We start from the raw sequence: 24,239 nt of genomic DNA, 5'->3' as shown, positions 1-24,239 counted from the left end.
TGCCTGTAATCTGCCCAAAAAGAAGCTCATGTACTTTTTTGAGCATTGGGCGTTTTGCTCACAGCGTCAAAACGCTCAGATGTGAACAGGGGCCATTGAAATGAATAGGATTTGTCTTGTTGGGCATTTTGAGAGCTGATCCTAGAGCAGAAAAACTCCCCAAAAACGCCCCAAAACGCCTACATGTGAACGGAGCCTAGTGTCTCCCGGCTGAGTGACGTACTGCGCCGATGAGCGTTTTGCAAACAGTAAAAGATAAACCAACACATAACTAAATTAAATAAAATAAAAATAGAAATGTGGCAAATAAAAATAAATAAATAAAAAAATAATTAAATAAAATATAATATATATATTTATTTATTTTTATTTGCCACATTTCTATTTTTATTTTACTTAATTTAGTTATGTTTTGGTTTATCTTTTACTATTTGCACCCCTTTGAAAAATTGAATAATATATTCATCATCCTCTTTTTCTATCCTACGGTGTAGGACGCTGACTGCTGGGCTTGCTTTACAGGAAGGTGCGGCTGGTGGCGCTGCCACTATATCCTGTTTGGTGCGCCCTCCTGGTTTTGAGCGGCATTTGGACTCCTATTATTGTGGGGCCTAGGGTGGGAGATCACAAGTTCGGGGTCACCTCCACATTTGTCTTCCTCTGGGTCTAGTGGGCGGCGTACTCTGGGCTTCCTCTATCCCGGCGGACTTACGTTGTTTCTCCGCCCCCCGGACACACACTCCTCACCATCCCTGCACTGCATGTGTTTACACATGCACAGTTGCGAGGACTCGGCAGGGAGGCGCCACTATGCTGGGCTGAGTGACGTCAGACGCTCATCAGCGCAGTACGTCACGGGAGACACTTAAATAGCCAGACGGATGCCTCGGTCTGTCTGGCTACAATAGGGGTACTACCCTGCTTCTTACCCCTCTGGAAGGACTTTCGAGGGAATTCGTTTGAGAGGAGGACTCTTGAGGGGAGCTACATTGGGATACTTGGAGGCATGATATATAACCCCCCCCAACAACTGGCTATATACTGTAATTGCCATTTTCCTCTCCCTCCCTGCCTATTTATATATCTTTAACTATTTATTTCCCTTGTCCATCTAATAACCTTTTTTATGTTTGCCTGTATTACAGCAACCGACTGTTGTCTAGGATGGTCCCTCCCTCCTTCTGACAATACATAAAGTGGCATACAACTCTAATACCTATAAGTCATTTTTGCATTTATTGCATTCATTTAGACTTCATGGAGGATACCATTATTTGCCTTGACAGGTATGTAAGGGACTCACACCTCTGCCTACCCCCCTTTGCTTACTATCGGGAATATTCGTCATCCCATACGTATTATATATACTCTTTACACAGGCTGTATAGCTCTGTAAACCTTCAAGATCTATCTGTATAAAACTGGAAGGTCTGGACCCACCTGGACACACCCCTAGGCAACCACTTTAAGACATCTATCAATTCAACATTGTCTCGTGTCATAATATTTATTCTGGGTAAGAAGACGCATATATTTATAATTTTGCCCCTTTTTTCCCTATTGATAGCTATAATCGGCATCTTGTATGTTGTATAATTTGGCCCACTATTATGAGCCATGCACTTTATATGCACTTTATATTCATAGGTAAAAAGAGTGAAAAGTTTTTGCCTCTTAAGTGTCTCCCCGCCTTCACCTGTTGTTAGCCTGAGCACTCAGCTACTCGTCTTCGTAGTTAAATTTCTCCAAATTAGCCCTTTATGGGATTTTCTATTATTAGCATCACCATATTGTATTCTGGTAAGAAAATTCCTCTATATTCTGATACATTACTGCATCATTTTTTGTATGCCATTAGGGCACATTTTTGAAAACACTGTTTGTGTAAAAAGAATCAAGGTTATGTATATATTGTATGAATCTCATGCTTTGGATCTCCTTGTTCTTTCTAGATCTCTTTCTTTTTTTTTTTTTAAATATTTTTATTGAACATATGAAACAATTACAAGAACCGTATTGCAGCAAGATAGTACAATAAATAAAACCACAAGAATTATATAACCATTCAGAGTTTTCTTACATTTTGTAATAATAGTGTCACAAATATTATGCATAAGGGTTATGATGAACTAAATATGAACGACACTAGGAGAGGAGGGGGGGGGGGGGGGGGGTTGTGGGGATTAGGGACGGGGAAAGAGATTGAAACTCTCGCATGGGACGTGAGGAGAACGTCAATATTTAAAGAGAAAAATAACTAAGTACTAAAAGGATGACTCTTACTGGCTGAGCAAGACTCCTAGTCGACTCCTAACATAACATAGCAGGTGAAATGGGGGGGGGGGAATTAGTGGTATCCATGAGATCCATCTTGAAGTATCTGATAAGCAAGTGATAGAAACAGTTGTATGAGGAATTGAACGTGGAGGGTGTTGCCTTATACTCTCAACCTTCCCAATGTGTTGGAGATTGAAGCTTTTAAATACCATTCTGTGAATTGGAAGGGTGTCATCAGAGCTTTCAGTTCATCTGCCCGGAAGGCATATATCATGAAAGAGCGCCATCTGGAGAAAAAAGTTTCCATGGATGAGAACCTTTTTCCATGTATAGAAGTGCTTTGAGGTCGTTGCAAACCATGGAGATCGTCGGGGGGGGTGTTGGAAGTCCAGGTCTTTAGAATTGCTTTTTTAGCTGCCAGGGTGCATAAGTGTGTCCATGGGGGTAGCCATTTTGCTTTGCGACCATGACCAGTCGTGGGCTGTAATGACTCTTCACAGCCAAATAGGAATAAGTGAGGGGATTTCTCCATTCGCATACCCAAGACTGCCTGTATAAGTGTTTGTACCTGGTCCCAGAAACCGGAGATAGTGGGGCAATGCCAGAACCTGTGGGCTAACGTTGGTCTTCCTTCACCGCACTGGGGCATAGTGCAGGAGTGCTCGGATTATTGGTATACAGAGCCGGAACGAAGGCCCTGTGAATCAATTTGAATTGAGTCTCCCTCCAGGTCTCCATCAGAACGAGTTTTCTAACCCGTAGGTATCCTTGTAGTATTCTCGGGGCAATGTCCTCCATGGGGAAGGCAGCACCCCATTTGTTAAACATGGTGTCCGTGGGGTGCTTTTTTGAGTGTAAAAGCAGTTGGCCATAAACAATAGAAATGTTGTAACTTTTGTTCTTGATGAAATCATCCAAGATCGATTTTTTAAAACTTTTAGCAATGCTGGGTGAACAAGATTTAACATAGGCTATTGCCTGATGATAGTACAACTGGTGGGACGAGGGCAAATGGTATTCCCCTGCAAGTTCCGTGTATGGTTTTATGGACAGATCCGAGGATCGGACTAATGAATGAGCCATTTTCAAGCCATTCTGCTCCCAGAGTTGGTATGATGCATAGTCCATAAATTGCGGAAATAATAGATTGCCATGAAGAGGCAAGTGCTTGGAGATTATTGAAGGAACTCCCAGACACTTTCTTACTTCCCTCCATGCTATCATAGTGTCTCGGATGAGGACATGATTTTGGAGGCATCCTGGTAAAGCCGTAAAGGTGCTGTGAAGTATTCCCGTCAGGCTCCATGGGCGGGCTATTTGAGTTTCAATGTGGTAGTTGGAGTAGGTTGAGGATTCGGTAATCCAATCCAGGCCATAGCGCAAGAGGCAAGACAAATTATACAGCCTAATATTGGGCAAGCCAGCTCCCCCCTCGCACTTCGGAAGGTGCAGTTTGGCAATGGAAATCCTGGGTCTCCTCTTATTCCAGAGGAACGCCGCTACGGCCTTATTCAGCGTGTTGATATCTTTATGTTTGAGGAGGAAAGGGAGGGTTTGAAGTGGGTATAGCAAACGTGGGAAGCTGACCATTTTGACCAGGTGGCACCTTCCGAAAAACAAGAGGGGTAGAGTCATCCACAATCCCAGTTCCCTAACAATTTTTTCCAAAAGGGGGACATAGTTCAGTTGGTAAAGGGTAGAGGTATGTCTGCCAATCTTAATACCCAAATATGTGATGTGCTGGTGATTCTGAGGGAAAGGAAGGGAATGATCCCATTGATCTATGACCGGTTGCGTTAGTGGGAGGACTTCACTTTTATCGAAATTAATTTTTAACCCTGAGATAAAACTGAATTCCTGTAACAGGGAGCATAATGCTGGAAGGTCGGTGCTAGGTTGGGACGTAAATATTAGCAGGTCATCAGCAAAGAGGGCAGTTTTGAGTTCTGTTTGACCCAGTGAAATGCCGTGAATCGTATTTGAGTTTAACAAGTATCTGGAAAGGGGTTCTATGGCCATATTAAACAATAAAGGAGATAGGGGACAGCCCTGGCGTGTGCCCTTATATTACTGAATTGAGTTAGATATACCTATAGACGTGAAGATACGCGCTGAGGGGGAGGCGTATAGAGCTTTCAAAAAGTCAGAGATCTTGCCAGTGAAACCGAACTTTGTCAGGGTCAGGAAGAGCCAGTCCAGATCAACGTTGTCGAAGGCCTTCTCGGCGTCTAAAGTTACAATTGCCGAGTGACTAGTGGGGTTGGCTTTAGAATGTTCTAGGACCGCCATGACCTTACGTATGTTTGCAGTGGCCGACCTGCCCCTGACGAAGCCTGCCTGCGATGGATGGATAAGTGTGGGAAGAACCTGTGCTATCCTGGAAGCTATTATTTTGGAGAGGATTTTGGCATCAATATTTAAAAGGGATATTGGTCGGTATGAGCCAGGTTGAGTGGGGTCTTTGCCTTTCTTGGATAATAATTTTATGTACACCTGAGAGCCTGTGGGGAGATATGTGCCCTTTTGCCACATATCGTTATACAGTGCAGTGAGAGTGGGTAATAGGGTATCTTTAAAAGTTTTAAAAAATTCCGTTGAATAACCATCTGGACCCGGCGCTTTGTGGGATGCCATATGAGTTATGGTGTGAACTATGTCTTCCAAGCTAATTGGAGCATTGATATCTTGTAATTGGGCTTCTGTAAGTGTGGGGAGTGGGACCTTTTCCAGAAATGTTTTCGCGGCCTCAATGTTTACCGGATCTTTGCTATATAAGGTGCTATAGTATTTTTCCAGAATGCTGCTAATGTCAGCTGGTGAATGTGTTACATTTCCTGAGTCATTCCTGAGTGTCAATATATGCGTGGGCTTGTAGGGACCTTTGATCAGCCTGGATAGTAATTTTCCGGGTTTGTTCCCGAAACGGTAAAAGGATGCCATAAATCAGGAATGTTTAGATTCCTCAACCTTTACTGCCCAGTGATCAAATTGCTGTTTTGCCACGTGCCACTCTTCCTTAAGCTCGGGGGAGGGTGAAGTGGTGAGAAGGGATTGGGCTCTGTGCAGTTTTTCGCTCGCCTCCAGGTAGTTCTTAGCAAGAGCTTTCCTGTATGTAGAGACGTAGGACATAATATGACCACGCAGGACTGCCTTGCCTGCTTCCCAGAAAAGGATAGGGTCAGTGGAATGCTCCTGATTGAGGGTAGCATAGTCCTGCCAGGTGGATTGCACGTGATGTTGGAAGTCCTTATTATGTTTGAGAAACACTGGGAATCTCCAGGTTCCTGTGGGAGGTGTGGCGGCTGCTAAGGAAATGGAAAGGGATATTGGGGAATGGTCAGATATGGCAATATCGTGTATATCCGCGCCATCAACGAATCTGATAAGTTCCGAGGTGATAAATAGATAGTCTAGTCTGGCCATGGAGTCCTGGGGGGGGAATAAAATGAGTAGTCGTGATCTGTGGGGTGGCTAAGACGCCACGCGTCCACCAAGTGTAGGGCAGATATCATAGAGTGCAGGGGGTTTCCCTGGTGTGGAGCACTGGGCGAAAATTGTGAGACCTCGTCCTTCGTTGCTTTCGGTCAACCGTCATGTTCATGACATCATTAAAGTCGCCACCTATTATATGAAAGGGAGTGGGGTCCTGAAGCAACCATGTCGCGGTGTCACCATTAAAGGTAGTGGAAGGGGGTGTCGGGGCATATATATTCGAGATCCTTACAATGCGGGTAGGTAGTCTGAGCAATAGAGACAGTCGTCTACCGGCGTCATCCCTTCTAGTGTCTAGGATTTCATAGGGGATCCTTTTATTTAACAGGATGGCTACTCCAGCCTTGCGACCCATGGCAGGGGAGCATAGCGCCTCCCCAACCCAGAGCTTCTGCAAGAAGCGCATGTCTCCCTCCCCCAGGTGAGTCTCCTGGAGGAGAGCAACATCCGCCCCCAAGCGCTTGAGATGGCGCAATATCATCATGCGTTTATTTGGCGAGCGAAGGCCCTTCACGTTCCATGATACAACTTTTAGGGTGGCCATGGAGAAAAGATGATAGGGTTATGCAACTCAGAGATAGTACCGTCAGCAGGGATACTCATGGAAGGGGGGACATGATGGGACAATTGTTGTAGGAGTAAGACAGGAGATGAAAAGATAAGAGATAGGAGCCTGTGTCGGGGCATGGTGGAACCCCGGCATAGGAGGTCAGTGGTGAGGTGTTTTGCAGGTCGTACGGAGAAGGGGAAACCAATCGTGAGGCTTCGCTTTTTTCTCAGTGAGAAAGGAGTGTGCAAGCGTTGCCCCACACCCATATGCCTGTGGTGAAGGACAGAAGGGGACGGGTACGCTCCGGGGAGCGAAGATTCCATGTACTGGACTCTCAGCACATGGGCCCAGGGGGGAACTACTAACATCCCTCTGAGGACTAGGAATGAACAACCAAACTGCAGGCAATTACATAACAAGTATAGGAGCTAACTCCGTAACAAGACATAATACCCCAGGTGTAAGGGTAGACGCTATACCTGGATAAAAAACATTGTAATAGGCAAAAGATTTCCAACCAGACGTCTGTAAACAGACTTGTCGTGCAGAAAAGTTAGGGCTAGCAGTATGTCAGTACCTGAGGAAAATCGTCCACTGGGGACTCAGCCATCGAAGTTCACATGAGGGATCTGCGGGCTGAGGGGTGACCATATTTGCCCTTTTTGGGAGGTTCCTTATCAGGTGTCAATTGGGCCTTGCGAACCAGAGACTCTCGTTTGGATTGGGATGAGGATTCTTCCATCGGTGTGGATAGTGACGAAAGAAAGTGCTCCGCGTCAGACGGCGTATGGAAAGACAGGCGTTCACCCCCAGGTGTAGTAACATGAAGAATGGCGGGGTACGCTAAAGTAAAACGCATTTGCTGTTGAAAAAGGGAAGAACATACTTGAGCAAACGTCTTGCGTCGTCTGGACACTTCGGCGGAGTAATCCGCGAAGAGTAGAATAGAGCAGCCTTTGATGTGTAAGGGTCTTTGTTTCCTGAATGACATTAAAATGGTGTTCTTGTCCGCATAGTTCAGGTAACGTGCAATGATGGGTCGTGGGTTGTTCCTGGACTCATTTGGGGCCCCCACCCGATGTGCCCTCTCCACAATGCAAGGGGATGGCAAGCCCAGGGCTCGGGGAATAATGTCTGTACAGAGATTGAGAAGCTCTGCCCCCTGAACCGCTTCAGGTGCCCCAATGATCCTGAGGTTATTCCGCCTGGAGCGGTTCTCCAGGTCCTCAATTTTGTCCTGCAATGCCTGAAGCGCTTTATCCTGGTTGTTAATATCCCTGCTGTTAAGCAGGGTCTCTTCCTCTAGGGATGCAATCCTCAGCTCAGCCTCCTGGATTTGATGCCTGTGAGAGCTCAGCTCCTTCTGCAGCTGTGACAGGCTCTGTGTAATGGCCGTCTCAATAGCTGCCTTAATTGTAGGGGACAGGATATGTGCCACTGCCTCAGCCATTTTCATATACTGCGGGTCAGCCTGGGTGTTATCAGCAGCTTGGACGAGCATAGGGAGACCAGGGGGTTGATGAGCAGCTTGTGAGAGAGAGAGGGAATCACTCACCCCCCCCCCCTCCCGCTGTGTGTCAGCCGCCGCGGCCATGTTTGAAGCAGTGTGAGGAGAAATGGCTGTGTCAGGCCGCTCCGTGCCGATCGCTGATGGCGGGCGCTGGCGCTCTACAAATTTGTCCATCCGGAGCCCCTGGTGTGTGGGAGGAGGGATGCGGAGGTAAGGGCTCTCCGGGCGGCCTCGATCCCCGTATTTTTAAGTAAATCTGCGGCGGGTGTAGCGGGGCTGCAGAGGCTCACTCCTCTCGCATGAGCGCCGGAACCGGAAGTCTAGATCTCTTTCTAAAACTGTACTGTAAAATATTCTCCTGAAGAAGCGTTGTAAAATAAACGCGAAACATGTAGAGAACATCAGCTGTTCAGTGTACCCCGCACCACCACCGGATCCATGGTGTCACTACCTGTATCATGACTTCTTTATAAGTCATAGGTTTCTATTCCATATGTATATTTGGTGGTTTGACGAGTGTTCACCTCAGTCTCAGTATAATGATATAATGGTATTGTGCTATTGATCTTATTTTAAATAGTGTTTTTCTATACTTGTTTTGTCATGACGTTATAACTTTTTAACTTATTTCTACAATAAAAATAGATTTTTTACAACCTATTGTCATGCTATGGTGCCAAAAAAGTCCACTCTCAATGCAATAGCAATTTTTTCTATCTCACAAAAGTGAGTACACCCCTCACATTTTTGTAAATATTTTGTTATATCTTTTCACGTGACAACACTAAAGAAATTACACTTTGCTACAATGAAAAGTAGTGAGTGTACAGCTTGTATAACAGTGTAAATTTGCTATCCCCTCAAAATAACTCAACACACAGCCATTAGACTCCATTCACACTGGGGCGACCTGTCAGGCGACCTGGTCGCCTGACAGGTCGCCGTAGGTCGCCTGCCATAGAGTAGCTGTGGACCCGTTCTAATAGGAGCGACACAAGTCGCTCAGACTTAGAAAAAGGGTCCAGAGCTTCTTTGGGGCGACCTGGAGCGACCTGCATTGACTTCAATGATATGAAGTCCGTGCCGACCGCTCCGAGGTCGCGGTGCAAGCTGCGCACCGTGACCTGTGAGGTCGCCCCGGCAAGTAGCATCGCCCCAGTGTGAACGGGGTCTTAATGTCTAAACTGCTGGCAACCAAAGTGAGTACACCCCTAAATGACAATGTCCAAATTGGGCCCAAAGTGTCAATATTTTGTGTGGCCACCATTATTTTCCAGCACTGCCTTAACCCTCCTGAGCTTCACAAGTTGTCACTGGAGTCGTCTTTCACTCCTCCATGATGACATCACGGAGCTGGTGGATGTTAGAGACCTTGCACTCCTCCACCTTCCATTTGAGGATGCCCCACAGATGCTCAATAGGGTTTAGATCTGGAGACATGCTTGGCCAGTCTATCACCTTTACCCTTAGCTTCTTTAGCAAGGCAGTGGTCGTCTTGGAGGTGCGTTTGGGGTTGTTATCATGTTGGAATACTGCCCTGCGTCCCAGTCTCTGAAGGGAGGGGATCATGCTCTGCTTCAGTATGTCATAATGTCATAGTACATGTTGGCATTCATGGTTCCCTCAATGAACTGTAGTTCCCCAGTGCCGGCAGCACTCATTCAGCCCCCGACCATGACACTCCCACCACCATGCTTGACTTTAGGCAAGACACGCTTGTCTTTGTACTTCTCACCTGGTTGCCGCCACACACACTTGACACCATCTGAACCAAATTTGTTTATCTTGGTCTCGTCAGAGCAGAGCACATGGTTCCAGTAATCCATGTCCTTAGTCTGCTTGTCTTTAGCAAACTGTTTGCGGGCTTTCTTGTGCATCATCTTTAGAAGAGACCTTCTTCTGGGACGACAGCCATGCACACCAATTTAATGCAGTGTGTGGCGTATGGTCTAAGTATTGACAGGCTGACTCCCCACCCCTTCAACCTCTGCAGCAATGGTGGCAGCACTCATACATCTATTTCCCAAAGACAACCTCTGGATATGACGCTGAGCACGAGCACTCAACTTCTTTGGTCGACCATGACGAGGTCTGTTCTGAGTGGAACCTGTCCTGTTAAACTGCTGTATAGTCTTGGCCACCATGCTGCAGCTCAGTTCCAGGGTCTTGGCAATCTTCTTTTAGCCTAGGCTATCTCTATGTAGAGCAACAATTCTTTTTTTCAGATTCTCAGAGAGTTCTTTGCCATGAGATGCCATGTTGAACTTCCAGTAACCAGTATGAGAGAGTGAGAGCGATAACACCAAATTTAACACACCTGTTCCTCATTCACACATAAGGCCTTGTAACACTAATGAGTCACATGACACTGGGGAGGGAAAATGGCTAATTGGACATTTTCACTTAGGGGTGTACTCACTTTTGTTGCCAGTGGTTTAGACATTAATGGCAGTGTGTTGAGTTATTTTGAGGGGACAGCAAATTTACACTGTTATAAAAGATGTACACTGACTACTTTACATTGTAGCAAAGTGTAATTTCTTCAGTGTTGTCACATGAAAAGATATAATAAAATATTTACAAAAATGTGAGGGGTGTACTCACTTTTGTGAGATACTGTAAATTCACATTGTGAAACAATGTAAAACAATGTAGCAAACAGAGCTTTTGAAAAGCTAAATAATGTGGGTAGCCCAGAGTGTTATACAAGGTACTACTAATCTAACTGAAAGTGCTGCTTTGATCCATAATTGATGTGTTGTGTGGCTGTTGGAGACAAAAAAGGGGAGGGAGAGAGAAGAGCACAACAACCATAATGTAGTGTGTAAAAGATACATTTAATAGAAAATGTAACTTGCACTCACAAAGTTAAAAATAGAGCTCAGCATGACAAAGAAAGAAACTTTGGCTCTTTAGTGACAGCGGTTCCCTGTCTCCATTCCATCTCTGCTCCTTTGCCGATGGCCAAGGTGAAGCATCCTGGTTGCTTGTCCGTACTCTGCCCCAGAGGCTTCACGACTGTCACGCTGAGCTCTGTTTTTAATTTTGTGTGTGCAATTTACATTTTCTAGTAAATTTAACCACAGCAGCCCAGATCACCTTTTTTAAATAGCCAAGAAACGGCTGAACAATTCCCCAAGCTTGTGGCCCATGGAAGGGAAGTGGTTAATAAGACAGAAATTATTCAGGCATCTTTTGTGTTTTAGAGAACTCACATTTTGTTAAAAGAATTATTTATTTTTTTATAAAAAATTACTAACAATTGTATGCAGGTTTGGAAAATTTACAGGGACCTTGTGTCTGTACAGCCAGTGGAGGGGAAACAGCCATAGATCAGTGATGTTGATCAGCCACTTCTGGACCGAGCCCATTTCGGACACATGTTGTTTACAAGTTAAATCAGAATTTTTTGCTAGAAAATTACTTAAAACCCCCAAACATTATATATATATATATTTTTAGCAAAGACTCTGGAGAATAAAATAGCGGTCGTTGCAACATTTTTTGTCACGTGGTATTTGCCCAGCAGTCTTTCAAACGCCATTTTTTGGGGGAAAAAAATAATTTCACTGCATTTAAAAACTAAACAGTAAAGTTAGCCCATTTTTTGTACATTGTGAAAGATGATGTCACGCCGAGTAAATGGCGACAAACTACGGTCAATAAAAATCACCATAGGCGATGTTTTAAAAAATTTTAACGGTTACCAGTTTAGAGTTACAGGGTAGCTCTTTTTTTAAAATCATTGTTCTTGCTCTGGCGATCTGACGTGTGGTTTAAACAGCGATTCCATTTGCGGGCGCCACTTCCATATACAATTTATTTCGTGAGCAAGCTCACAGCGACGGGGGCGCTTTAAAATTTTTTATTTTTTTCTCCTATTTATTTTATTTATTTTTTTAATTTTAGCACAGGTTTTGAAAAAAAAAAAAAATCTGATCACTTTTATTGCTGTTCCTTGTGACAGCAATAGGCAGTAACCGGTACTCTTTATGGAGGGTTCGGGGGTCTAAGATACCCTACACCCCTCCACTGCACTAGAATGTATTCAAAATGCCGAAAATATATTTTATATATGCTTATATACGCATATACACATATATTTGTTACAGCAAACCGCTATAGAGCACAAGGGATATCTTCCCACATCCGATATACCACACCTATCTCCCACATGTCCCCCCTTTGGAGGCTGTCTGTTTGTTCCACTCCTTCAACTCCTGGATCAGGCATTTGCGGCCGGTACCTGGGGGTTGCACGGGTCTCTCATCCCGGTTCAGCCGATGTGAGTACTTATCTGCCTTTAGGTCCATTTTAAAATAACATTTTCTGATTACTGCATTGTATTTTGATACTATGTTGTATTATATTTATAGACCAAATATGCATCTGCTCTTAAAGAAGTGAGTCAAACCTCACGAAATGCATTGAGCCTCAAGATGTTTATGTACTAATATGCAATTTATACTGTTATGGACCTATATGTATACTTTTTTGTATTTTTGCTGTTTGATCCTGTCTACTGTGTATTGTATGACAAAATAAAATGCAGTATTCAATTACCACCCAAGGACCAATTTTTACGCACCTGTTTGACAGGTGCATATCATTGCAATTTTTGACAGCAAGGCCAATTCTTGCTTTCATCAAGAGTACCTCAATAGGGTTAAGGTATGAAGGCACTACTGACACCCAAAGACCAATTTTTCCACAACTGTTTGATCGGGGCATCAAATTTCACATTTTGACAGAAAGACCAATTCTTGCTTTCATAAAAAGTACCTCGATAGGGTTATGGTGTGAAGGCACCACCGATTACCAAAGACCAATTTCTTTGCACCTGTTTAACAATTTTGCAATTTTTGACAGCAGGGCCAATTCTTGCTTTCTTTAAGAGTACCTGTAAAGGGATATGGTGTGAAGGCACCACTGATGCCCAAAGACCAATTTACCTACACCTGTTTGACAGGTGCATATCATTAACATTTTTGACAGCAAGGCCAATTCTTGCTTTCATTAAGAGTACCTTTATAGGGTTACGGTGTGAAGGAACCACCAACACCCAAAGCCCAATTTTTCTACACCTGTTACTTCTATCCAAAGTCTGTGAAAGAGACGCAAGAATTTATCCATAAAATCTTCAATCTTGTTTTGAGTGCAGTAAATTGTGGCCTCATTATACAGACTAGCTCTCCAAGCCATTGTTTATAAACATAAAGAAAGCTTGAATGGAAAATAGCCTTTTTTGGATTTATAAATGTCATTATTGATACAGCAGGCTCTATACATGGTACAGATGTGCAACATTGCAGGCAGACTAAGGGGACCCTCAGGTACGATATTTAAAGGACACTTTTATTTTTGTTGTTATTTCTCATGTTGATGGTTTCATTTTAGGCATCAGTAAATCACTGCTCATTTAAAAATGATGTTTTTTTTACAAACTTTTTTTTATTGATACATTTCAGTCAAGGAAGAACCCCCATAACCATTGTATGACCAATTACTTGCATACAACCATTCAAAATATTCACTTTTGACTTTTCCAGTTCTGGTCCCATAGACTTTAATGGAGTACGTTATTCGGTTCCGAACTTTTGCGTTGTTCTAAAGTTCTGCCGTGAACCCAACAGGGAGACGTTCTGCCCATCACTATTTATATGCTTTATATTAAAGCTATGTCTTAATTAGGTAATTATGTTAAGCTGAACTTTGGGCAACATAAATAAATTCTCATGGCCTCCTTTTCCAACCAACTAGAGCAGAAATAAAATCCACTTACCTTGCTCCTTTATGGAGATATTATGTGATGTCATTACAGGGTCTCCATCGGACTTCTCACTAGCAGCAGTTTGCAGAATAGGTAGGTAGAGTGCCCTACATCTCTTCCTATGCACATAGGAGTACCCTGTCAGACTACAATTCCCAAGAGCTCTAAGCCTGCACACAGTGTGTGAGCTGTCTCTTCTGAGCTGCTGAAGCCTGTATGCACATCTGCTGATGCTGGTGTGGATGTGGCTGCATAAGCTGTGACAGAGCATTCCCCTGTTATTGAAAATACAGCTGTGTTCTGATACAGAACTATACCACTGCAAGTACATGCTGGCATAGCTCTAAAGTAAACTCAACAGTGACAGCTTACTCTGTTGTATTGCTCAGAGCTGTCAGCATTATGGGTTGTTAGGCAACAAGCAGATACAGACGGCTGTACACTTGGGCACGGAAAAGAACCAAGCAGAGATATGCCTAGGTGGTTAATAGGCAGGCCAGGACTGTGCTGGCAGGGTGGTCTTCTGTTCAGCAGGAACAGACAGCGTAAACACTGTCAGCACCCAATGCTCATCTTTATGTATTGCAGGTAGCACTCATGTGGTGACATCAACCCTGCCGGCCCTACACTTCTGAAAAGTCAACCAGTAGATAGGAAGCAGGCTGTGGTGACCAATCCATTAGACAGAAAATAGGTGACTGCTTTAATTCTTAGTAAGCTACTTTATGAGAGCCAGAGATATTTGAAGAAAAAAGTCTCATGAGGAATTGTAAAACTCTGACATTCACAGACTTTACTAGGCAAGATGGGAATTGTAGTTCCTGAAGAACCAGAGGGCCATAGTTTGGAGATCCCTGGTGTAACTAAAACCCAAAAGTAAAAAATGACTTTGTGACAACTTACCAGCCCTGAGATGTGGTGGCCAAATTCATTTTTTCAGGATAAGAACATTCTGAATAAGTGCACATTATTCCTGTTGATCTTGCCAGAAATGCAGCGTTCTTGTCACTTCCTGTGAACTGAGAAGACAGCAAAAACAATGTTAGTTTACTTAGGTAAACATGTAATGGAGATGAAAAAAGGTAGACATGTTTGAAGACCAAACTGTGTTATGCTTTAATATTTAGATATTTTTTTTTTTCAGTCAGCAGGAGGAGTTCCCCTTTCATACTGCTGTGAACAGATTATCAAGTTTCAATCAGACAGTTTCTGATATGCTATCTTGAGAAAAAAACTAAGTTTGGTGAATCCTTAGTGAAGGGTGCACCCTGTTTTAAGTGTTTATTTGTAAAACAAAATTTTAATAAATCATTTAAGAACAAAAGACATACTGTAAGACCTCAATTTAAAAATCTATAAAATGTTAAATATTAAACCATAATTCCACTTTTGTTGAGAAAAAAACATTCCCCTCTGGGAGATCTCTGTACATTGCAGGGATTTTAACAAACTTTGTTACAGATTCCTATGTTTTGTTATTCTGAAGAAACCATTGTTTGTTTCTCTGTGCTTCTGTGCTGAGTGGGTCAAATGGGAGTGGTTTCGTAATTATCTATCAGCTGTGGTAGCTGCAGGGCTCTAATGAGGAAAGCTACTGGGCCTGCATCCCTTTAGACGTGTTTCTATTGGGAGTATCTCACCAAAAATGACATTTTTGTTGCAGGGGATGCCAGAAAACTAACTTATATCTTAGGCAGACTTCTGGAAAAATGTGTATGCCAATCACACAAGCAGGAAATTATGTTTCTGGGCTGTGTTCAGTACATATTCTGTGTACAAAACAGCTCAAGGTAGCCATATTGCATTGCATTTTCAGAAAATTACAACAGCTGCAGATTGAAAAGGAAAGGTAATTTTTAATAACATTCAATTACAATATGATTTGTGTCGCAGTTGTATGCGCTATATTGTTTTTTCTTTATTTGCTGATTTCTTTTCCCCACGAAAGTGGAGTTACCCTTTAAAGAATGTAAAATCCACGCTTGGTTTAAATAAAGCTGGCCATACATGTTCAACTTTTGTTGTACAATTTTCTGGTAGATCTACCACAAACCACATAATGTGAGGTCAAAGCTAAACAACACATTCACTTGTATCTAATTAGGCAGGCCTTTGTACTACATACTTGAAGGTAAATTTCAAGAAAATTGGACAGAAAATTGTAAGAAAATTGGATCATGTATGGCCAGCCTAAGGAAAAAAAGCACCTAGCAAACCGTGATAGCAGTTAGTAAATGAAAAAGGAGAAAAAAAGCAGCGCTCCAAATAGTGCAACAATATATAACATTCAGTAATACATAAAAAAGTGAAAAAGTTTCCATATGCAAAATAGAACACTTAATAATGCAACACAAAAAATCAAAAACAGTCCATAAGTGCAAAACAATCCAATGAAGGAATGATCCGTCACCAGCAGCACCCTCACACTCAAGCTTCTTACCAGATGTCCAGGACCATACATTATAATGGTCAAACAGGCAGCGGCAAGTTTATCCAGGAGGATAACCGGCAAATGGATTACAGATCATATAGGGGAGACTCACAATGATAAAAAAAGGAAAACTCCTATAGTGAAGCCCATCATGATATAAAAAGGATTTATTTTAAAAGATGGCTACAATTACCTTCATACAAAACATAAAAGGCATTTGTTTTGTATAACAGAACAGCAGCAGGCTGTTGGCTTCTAACACTACAGCTGGTATGCATTCGGGCGTGCAAGATGTCATCACTGGTAGACCACTCCCAGATGTATTTCATCATTAACACGACGTCTTCGGAGCCTACCAGTGACGACATCTCGCACACCCGATTGCTTACCAGCAGTAATGTGTGAAGCTGACAGCCTTCTGCTCTTCTGTTATACAAAACAAATGCCTTTTATGTTATGTATGAAGGAAATTGTAGCCATCTTTAACCACTTAAGCCCCGGAAGATTTTACCCCCTTCCTGACCAGGGGGTATTTTGCGATTTGGCACTGCGTGACTTTAATGGACAATTGCGCGGTCGTGCGACACTGTACCTAAACGAATTTGACTTCCTTTTTTTCCCACAAACAGAGCTTTCTTTTGGTGGTATTTGATCACCTGTGCGATTTTTTGATCATGCGCTATAAACAAAAAAATTGCGTCAATTTTGCAAAAATAACAATATTTTTCACATTTTTTATATGAAATTCCCCCAAAAAAAAATGTAAAAATCAAAATTTTTTAACATTTTCAGCCAATTTGTTTTATGCTACATATGTTTGGTAAAAAAATCGCAAAAAGCGTATTTTGATTGGTGAAAGTTATCGCGTTTACTAACAAAGGGAAAGATTTTTGTTATTTTTGTTGTTTTTTTTAACGAGTAATGGCGGCGATCTGCGATTTTTTTTTGCGGGACTTCGACATTGCGGCGGACAGATCAGACCCTTGACTGACATTTTTGACACTTTTGGGGTTACCAGTGACATTACTGCAGTAATCAGTGCTATACATATGCACTGTTACTGTAAATATGACACTGGCAGGGAAGGAGTTAACTGTATTGGAGAGGGAGGGGTTAAGTGTGTCCTAGGGGCGTGTTTCTAACTGTGATTGGACATGGCTACTGGTGTAAGAACAGAGATCAACGGTCCTACATAGTAGAACCGTCTGATCTCCATTTTTACACAGGGGAGAATGACAGGCGGCTTTGTTTACATTAGCCGCCTGCCTTTCTCCCTTCCCGGCAAATGATCGCGAGTGACCGGCGGACATCGGGTCCGCCAGTTACACGCACTGACTTGTTAGGGAACGAGACGGGGCAGGCGCGCGCCTCAGAGGGCGCACGCTCGGCCGCTATTGGCTTTCAAGCGAGTGACAGGCTAGTGGCGTACCGGTACGTCACTTTGCCTGGCCGGGGCTGACCGCCGCAGTATATGTATGTACTTGCGGCGGTCGGCAAGTGGTTAAAAATAAATCCTTTATATATCATGATGGGCTACACTATGGGAGTTTTATTTTTTTATCATTATGAGTCCCCCCAATACAATCGGTTACTCTCCTGGATAAACATGCCGCTGCCTGTTTGACCATTATAATTTATGGTCCTGGACATCTGGTAAGAAGCTTGAGTGTGAGGGTGCTGCTGGTGATGGATCCCTTTACTTTTACTCTGCATGGATCATTCCTTCATTGGATTGTTTTGCACTTATGGACTGTTTTTTTTATTTTTTTGTGTTGCATTATTAAGATTGAGTTCTATTTTGCACATGGACATTTTTTCACTTTTTATGTACAACTGAATGTTATATATTGTTGCACTATTTGGAGTGCTGCTTTTTTTCCCTTTAAAATGTTAACTATAGTTAACTAAATTTACAGTTCCCATTTATGAAAACCTTCAAAACACAAAATATCCTAGCTATATTGACAGAGCAATAATTGTTTCGCCGTGCAAATTATTTTTTTTTCACAAAAAATTAAAATGCTTTTAACAGATTTACTATGCAGTATAAATGCATAAGCAAATTCAGGATCTTTTAAATATGTACGACTGTTTCCATATTTGTAACTGTAGAGCTGATCATGGCTGTACTTTGCTTTTATTTTGAAACATGTACTCTGGTAGGTACTATTATTACTGTTTGCACTAAAAGATCCAAGAGAAAATTTAGTAAGCAAGGTGATAAAATGAAAGACAAAATATGTTTGTCCATAAAAAAAAGGAACTCAGTGCAAGCTGTTAGCTGCTCTGCACCAGAATGTTTGACATAAAAAAGCTGTTGGGTTGTAGAGGAGAAATATTCAAGTCAGTTATAAAAGTCAACCTGTTACTCTGGCATGGAGTAAACAGACAATCCTGATAAAGTGCACTTTTAATACTTTTAATGTGATTCAATAGCTCAGCAGAAAATACCATTACATACCATCTGATGTTTCATTGTTGTAGCCGCATAACCCAGAAGAAGCCTGGAAAGATTAGCCGACATCAAAGACAGTTATTACGATAGATGAATTTTCAGGCAAATGCAATATTATTATGAGGAATAAGTAATGAGAAACAGATAAGAAAGCAATTGCCTGAAATCTGAATATTTTAAGGTTTGCGGACAGTTGCTGAGTGTCAAAAGTACTAGGTAGAGATATTTTTATATAGTTGTGTGCAGTATTATGGAGCTAAGACATTAGAAATCCAATATTTACCTGAGATTCATTTGTTATATGTTGCCCCAATGTACAAAATATCTTAAAATAATAAAACCTTATTTTTTGCAGCAGTTGAAGACGCCTCCGATTGCAACATACAGTATTTTGCATTTTTTGCGCTCAGTGAAGAAAGCTACAGATGATATTACCACATTTACGGCTTATGAGTCTAGATGTTTTCATAATGAGACTCAGAGAGTGGGTATCTTGATGCTCAACCAGTTATTTGTTTATTCAACTGGAAAAATCCCCTATATGTTGGCATGGGAACGAGATTTAGGGGAGGAAATTGAATTATTCGATTGGTGGTCCTAGTCACATGGACATATAAGAGCATTATGAATATGGATCTGGTGACAGCGGGCTACAAGGTCTTGTCTTGATGGTATTTGGTCCTAGATCATCTTTCCAAAATGTATTCAGGCACTTCCTCCTTGTGCTTTAGGGGATGTAGTTTGTACAATTTTTCATACCTGGGGGTTGGGTAAGAGTTCATATGCTTATCTGTTCGTTGACACATGTAAACATAATAAAAGAACCCCACAGTGGCCCTCGTCAATGAGCCGGTAACCGAAATCCTCAAACACACTATTATCTATTTCATGTTTCTTGTGGCAAAAATTTCTATAGCGACTAGAATCAAAGAAAACAAAAAAGGGCGCACCGACCTAGCGCATTATCCTCAGTAGAAGGCTTTATTTATGTAACAATAAAAAATGGCTACTCACAGACGTAGATGAAAATACATCATATCAAGCTAGATTGCTCCAATGTCCGGGTGTAGTCCATACAATCGTTCATAATGGATGAGATGACGGCTGACGCGTTTCGAGGCCTAGCCTCTTCCTCAGAGCCACCCTCTGGGTTGGTCACACCCTATTGGTTTTTGGAGCTCTCTATAGCGACTGCCTGGAAGAAACCGGTAGTAGATTTGGCAGTCATGAAACGTGAGCTGACATGGATCATGTTACATGCAAAGCTGGTCAGTATACGGAAAAACAGATCGACTAGGTTTGATTTTGTTTGGGACCCTTGGCCTAAATACCTCCAACCCTCGGACGCTTGAAGAGTGCAGATCGGGGCAGTGGGCTCTTTGACGGACCTCCTGGGCTTTTTTTTTTCCCTCCCCCTGTTTTCTTTTTTTCCTTTCTCCTCTTTTCTAATGTAGACCTATATGGTTTAGATTTTTGCTATTTGGTATGGTGTTTTTGAAAGCATTAGTGACCCACGTCGGCTGGCCGGTGGGTTATGGAGATGCTGAGCTTTTTTGGACAGTGCACCTGAATTTCCTCTCTGAGGCTGAACTTTGAACGGAGGTATCTTTTCGGTTTTATGTCTCCTTACCTAACCAGGAGCTGCAGCAAAACCAGATTGAGGATGTGTCCTAGGGAAGACATTTGTGTGAACCTTCCCAGCTGAAGGGTGGACACCCTGGACAGCAGGTTGGTGCCATTATCATACACAAGTTTTCTTGGCACATAATGGTGTGGGATCAGCTACATCTTGGCCTGCCAATGAAGACTTGACAGAATCTCAGCCTTAATGTGGCTCCTGTCCAGTGTTGGGGGTAACTAGTTACTAGTATTGTAACTAGTTACATTACTTTTTTTGGTAACTAAGTAATGTAACTAGTTACAATACTAATATTGGTAACTACACTACTTTACTAGGCTATAGGAAGTAACTACACTACTTTACTAGGCTATAGGAACGCGCTTTCCTGCGCTACCCAAGCCGTGCGATACAATCGTTATTTCAAAGAATAGAGAGGGATGAAGTTTATGACTTTTTGTTGCACTTTATGTTTTATTCTGTTTTTTTCAGGTTTTGTTTTCATGTTTCCCAAAGCCTGTGTTTATACAACAAACTCTATGCAGAAAGAGTGTCATGTATCTTCTTCTACACGGTCAATTAAGAAAGAGGACAGTAAAGTAATAAGTAGTGAAGTTACTTTTCAAATGCAGTAACTAGTAAAGTAACCTCATTACAATTTACAGAAGTAACTAGTAACTAGTTACATTTTTTGAGTAACTACCCCAACACTGCTCCTGTCCTCCAGACATTCAAGCTGCAAAACAAGATGGCATTGTTTTGCATGGGCCATTGCATAGGACCTTAGTTGCTTGGGTGTGAGTGGTAGCTCTGAGGATTCACTGGATGAGGCCAATTAGGAAGAGGGGGTTGAGGTGACTGAACTGTCATCATCACCAAGTTTTGTCACCAACTCCAGCAGTGTGACCCATCCTGTATGCCTCCCAGATGACAGTAAATTGAACCAGTGGGCCATAAAAGAGGAGTAACATCCCTTTCCATGCTTGATGGACCACGTGTCAGTGGTCACCAAAATCCTGCACCTGACTGTGTGCTCTAGCAACACGGAGACTTCACATTTGTGTGCCTTTCTGGGCAAAATAATGGTGGATGGAGACTTATCACTGAAAGATGGACAGATGAACTAACTGGAAAGATAGTAGCTTTAAGGACAGCAATTTTGTAAATCAGGTATTGAGACACTGGGCATGGGGGTTGCCTTGGTGCATTTTTTTCTTCTGCTCCAGCAACTGGGAAAGATATACCTACCTGGCCAGGGATGAAGCTGGAGATAGCAGGATGGGGTTAAGCAGGATGGGGTTAGAAAACATTAAGCACAGTTGAAATCAATACTTGTACCTTCTAAGTATGGTCTATTGCTGACCTTATTCACTGCTTAATGTATCATAAGCTATGTCTTTCACACCCCTTATCAGACTCCTGTTCCTATCTCTTGAGGAAGCAGGTGTAGCAGTAGATGAGGGACATTCTTGTGTCTGTACTGCACTATATACTGTACTGTATACACAACGTTCGACCTGCGCCAGTGAAAGAGTCAAGTACATTCGATCTTATGAAAAAAGTTTCAACTGTGGCTGTAGGTAGTCTTTTTAGGAGGTATGCAGGATAGTTAAATCCCTGGGGTTAGTGGAGATGGATGGTGGAGGTGGCTGCAGGCTTCATACAGAGCTAGAGGGACAAAAAGAGGTAGGAGAAGAAAAGCAGCGCCACCTCAGTGTAGATTAAAAGGTTATTTATTACATAAAAACAATGTAGTAACTCAGGGCTCAAAATTTCAAGTCCTGAGCTACTAGCCAGGCCTTAAGGGTTACTCGTCACCAGTTGCCCCGCCCCTAAATGCGCCCTCAAAAAATTATTTTATAAAATGACACTGTTAAATGTTTTTGCATGAATGCAGAAGTTGCTAAAAAAAAATATTAATAACAACAGTGTGATTGTATGTGCATTTTACCTGGATTTTAGGTTCATTTCTATTGAATTCTATTACACAGTGCGTTTTCTGAAGCCGCATCAAAGATGCAGCATGCAGGACTTTAAAGCGCTTTCATGAAAACACACTTTGTAATAGTAATTCAATAGAAATGCATCTAAAATCCAGGTAAAACACACATTCAATCACACTGGCCAGACCACAGTTCACCAGTTATTAGGGATAAGAAGGTGAATGGGGGGGGGGGGTCTGGGATGTAATAATATATGTTAATGAAGAGCAGAGTGAAGGACTGTAGAGAAAGTGCTAAGGCTGTATTTTGGGACAGGACAGGGTCAGCTAAATGGCTGCTTTGAATGCTCAGAGCTGGGGCCAGAGGCTGCAGGACATACAGTACAGATTTATGGAGGGGACAGCTGAAAGATAGAAGTAGATGAAGGGTTAATGTGAATAGGAGAGAGGAGCACAACAATCGCTGCTGACTTACGATTGTGCAGGGAAGATAAAGACACATGCGAGGAGACCGACAAAGTGAAAGTGACCAACTCAAGTGACCAGGCCGGGAAGGAGAACAAACCAACAGGGGGAGGGGAGCTTGGAAGGAGAGAAGTGATTAACGGCTGCAGGAGAGATAAGTGGCTGGAACGGAGGAGTCCAGAAATCATGCATTGTGCAATTGTTAGACATAACCTTTTGGAGCTAAACAAATTACAGGTAGACAGTCTGTTGTTTCACTGAACACTGCTTTGTTCGGAGCAGGAACTCGTTTATATTCCTTTTGAGGCATAGACAAAAACATGAACTCACAAATGTAACACTGCCATCTAGTGGTCATACAATGTAATAGGCACACAGTAATGACATACAGTGGTTGTTGCTGATTAAATACAAACCTTGTATGCTAACACCCCCACTCAACAACTACTATCTATGTCAATCCCATTTCTGATCTAAGATCCACAAATCTGGTTCTAGCTAGTGGCTTTGTCAAAGCATCAGCAATCATTTTTTCCGACTCACAATACACAAGTACAATCACTTTCTGATCAACTAAGTCATGAATGTAATGATGTCTGACATCGATGTGCTTGGTTCTTCCATTAATTTTCTCACTTGTTGCAAGCTTAATGCAAGCCTGATTGTCCTCAAATAAGACGGTAGGTTCTGATGTTGCTTCTCCAAGATCCTTGAGTAATTGCTGTAACCACACAACTTCTTGACTGGCATAAGCTGCAGATATGTATTCAGCTTCTGTAGAGGACAATGCCACTGACATCTGTTTCTTGCTGGACCATGATATAGGACTGTCTCCCAATTTTAATAAGTAACCACTTGTGGATTTGCGTGTGCTGTGATCACCTGCCCAATCGGAGTCCACATATCCTACGAGGTTTAAACTACCACTTGCTGACAGTTTCAAATTTAAGTCTTTTGTCTGTTTCAGATATCTCATAACTCTTTTGATCGCATTCCAGTCTCTTTGACGTGGTTTATCAACTCGCCTGCAAAGAAGAGACATGCTGGCTGCAATGTCTGGACGTGTAGTGGTTGCAATGTAGAGAAGTGCCCCCACTGCTTGTCTGTATTGTTCATTGGATGTGAGAAGATCATCTTCTCCTTCTAACTTTGGATAGACTGTATCCATAGGTGTGCTTGCTCCTTTCGCCTCTGTCATGTTGAATTGCTGAAGAATAGATTCAATTTTTGCACTCTGATTCAACAGGAAACTTCCATCTTTCTCACGCTGGATGTCAATTCCAAGATAATATGTCACTTCACCTAGGTCTTTAGTTTCAAAGTGCTTGTTGAGTACTCCTGTTAACTTTGCAATTTCATTGTCATTTTTTGTGAGCAATGATCAGGTCATCTACATAAATTAGCAGATACATCCACTCAGTGTCTACTTGTTTAGCATATAGGCACGGATCAGCTTTGCTTCTTGTAAATCCTTCATTTAGTAGAACTTGATTAATCTTCAGGTTCCATGCTCGAGCTGATTGTTTAAGGCCATAAAGAGATTTATTCAACTTGCAGACAAGATGCTCTTGTCCCTTTTTCAAATATCCTTCTGGCTGTGACATGTAAATTTCTTCTTCAATATCACCATTAAGAAAAGCTGTCTTAATATTGTGATGTTTCACAATCATTGTACGCATGGCAGCCACTGTCATTAGTGTTCTGAAAGTACTTTGTTTAGCAACTGGAG

At 42.3% G+C, this 24,239-nt stretch overlaps 1 long non-coding RNA gene and 1 pseudogene across 2 annotated transcripts in view; one reads left to right on the top strand and one right to left on the bottom strand.

Annotated features, from left to right (window-relative positions):
- The window catches only part of LOC309557141, an 891,454-nt gene that overhangs the window by 761,472 nt on the left and 105,743 nt on the right, over positions 1–24,239 (top strand). The gene's annotated exons all lie outside the window — the stretch shown is intronic.
- Positions 23,084–23,708, bottom strand: LOC309555918 (annotated as a pseudogene). The gene has a single exon. The product of its transcript is annotated as an uncharacterized misc_RNA (transcript).

This window comes from Pelophylax lessonae, assembly GCF_965119305.1.
Source record: "Pelophylax lessonae genome assembly, chromosome: 5".
Taxonomy (NCBI): Eukaryota; Metazoa; Chordata; class Amphibia; order Anura; family Ranidae; genus Pelophylax; species Pelophylax lessonae.
The sequence above is the reverse complement of the archived record's forward strand: the minus strand, read 5'-3'. Positions and strand labels throughout refer to the sequence as shown.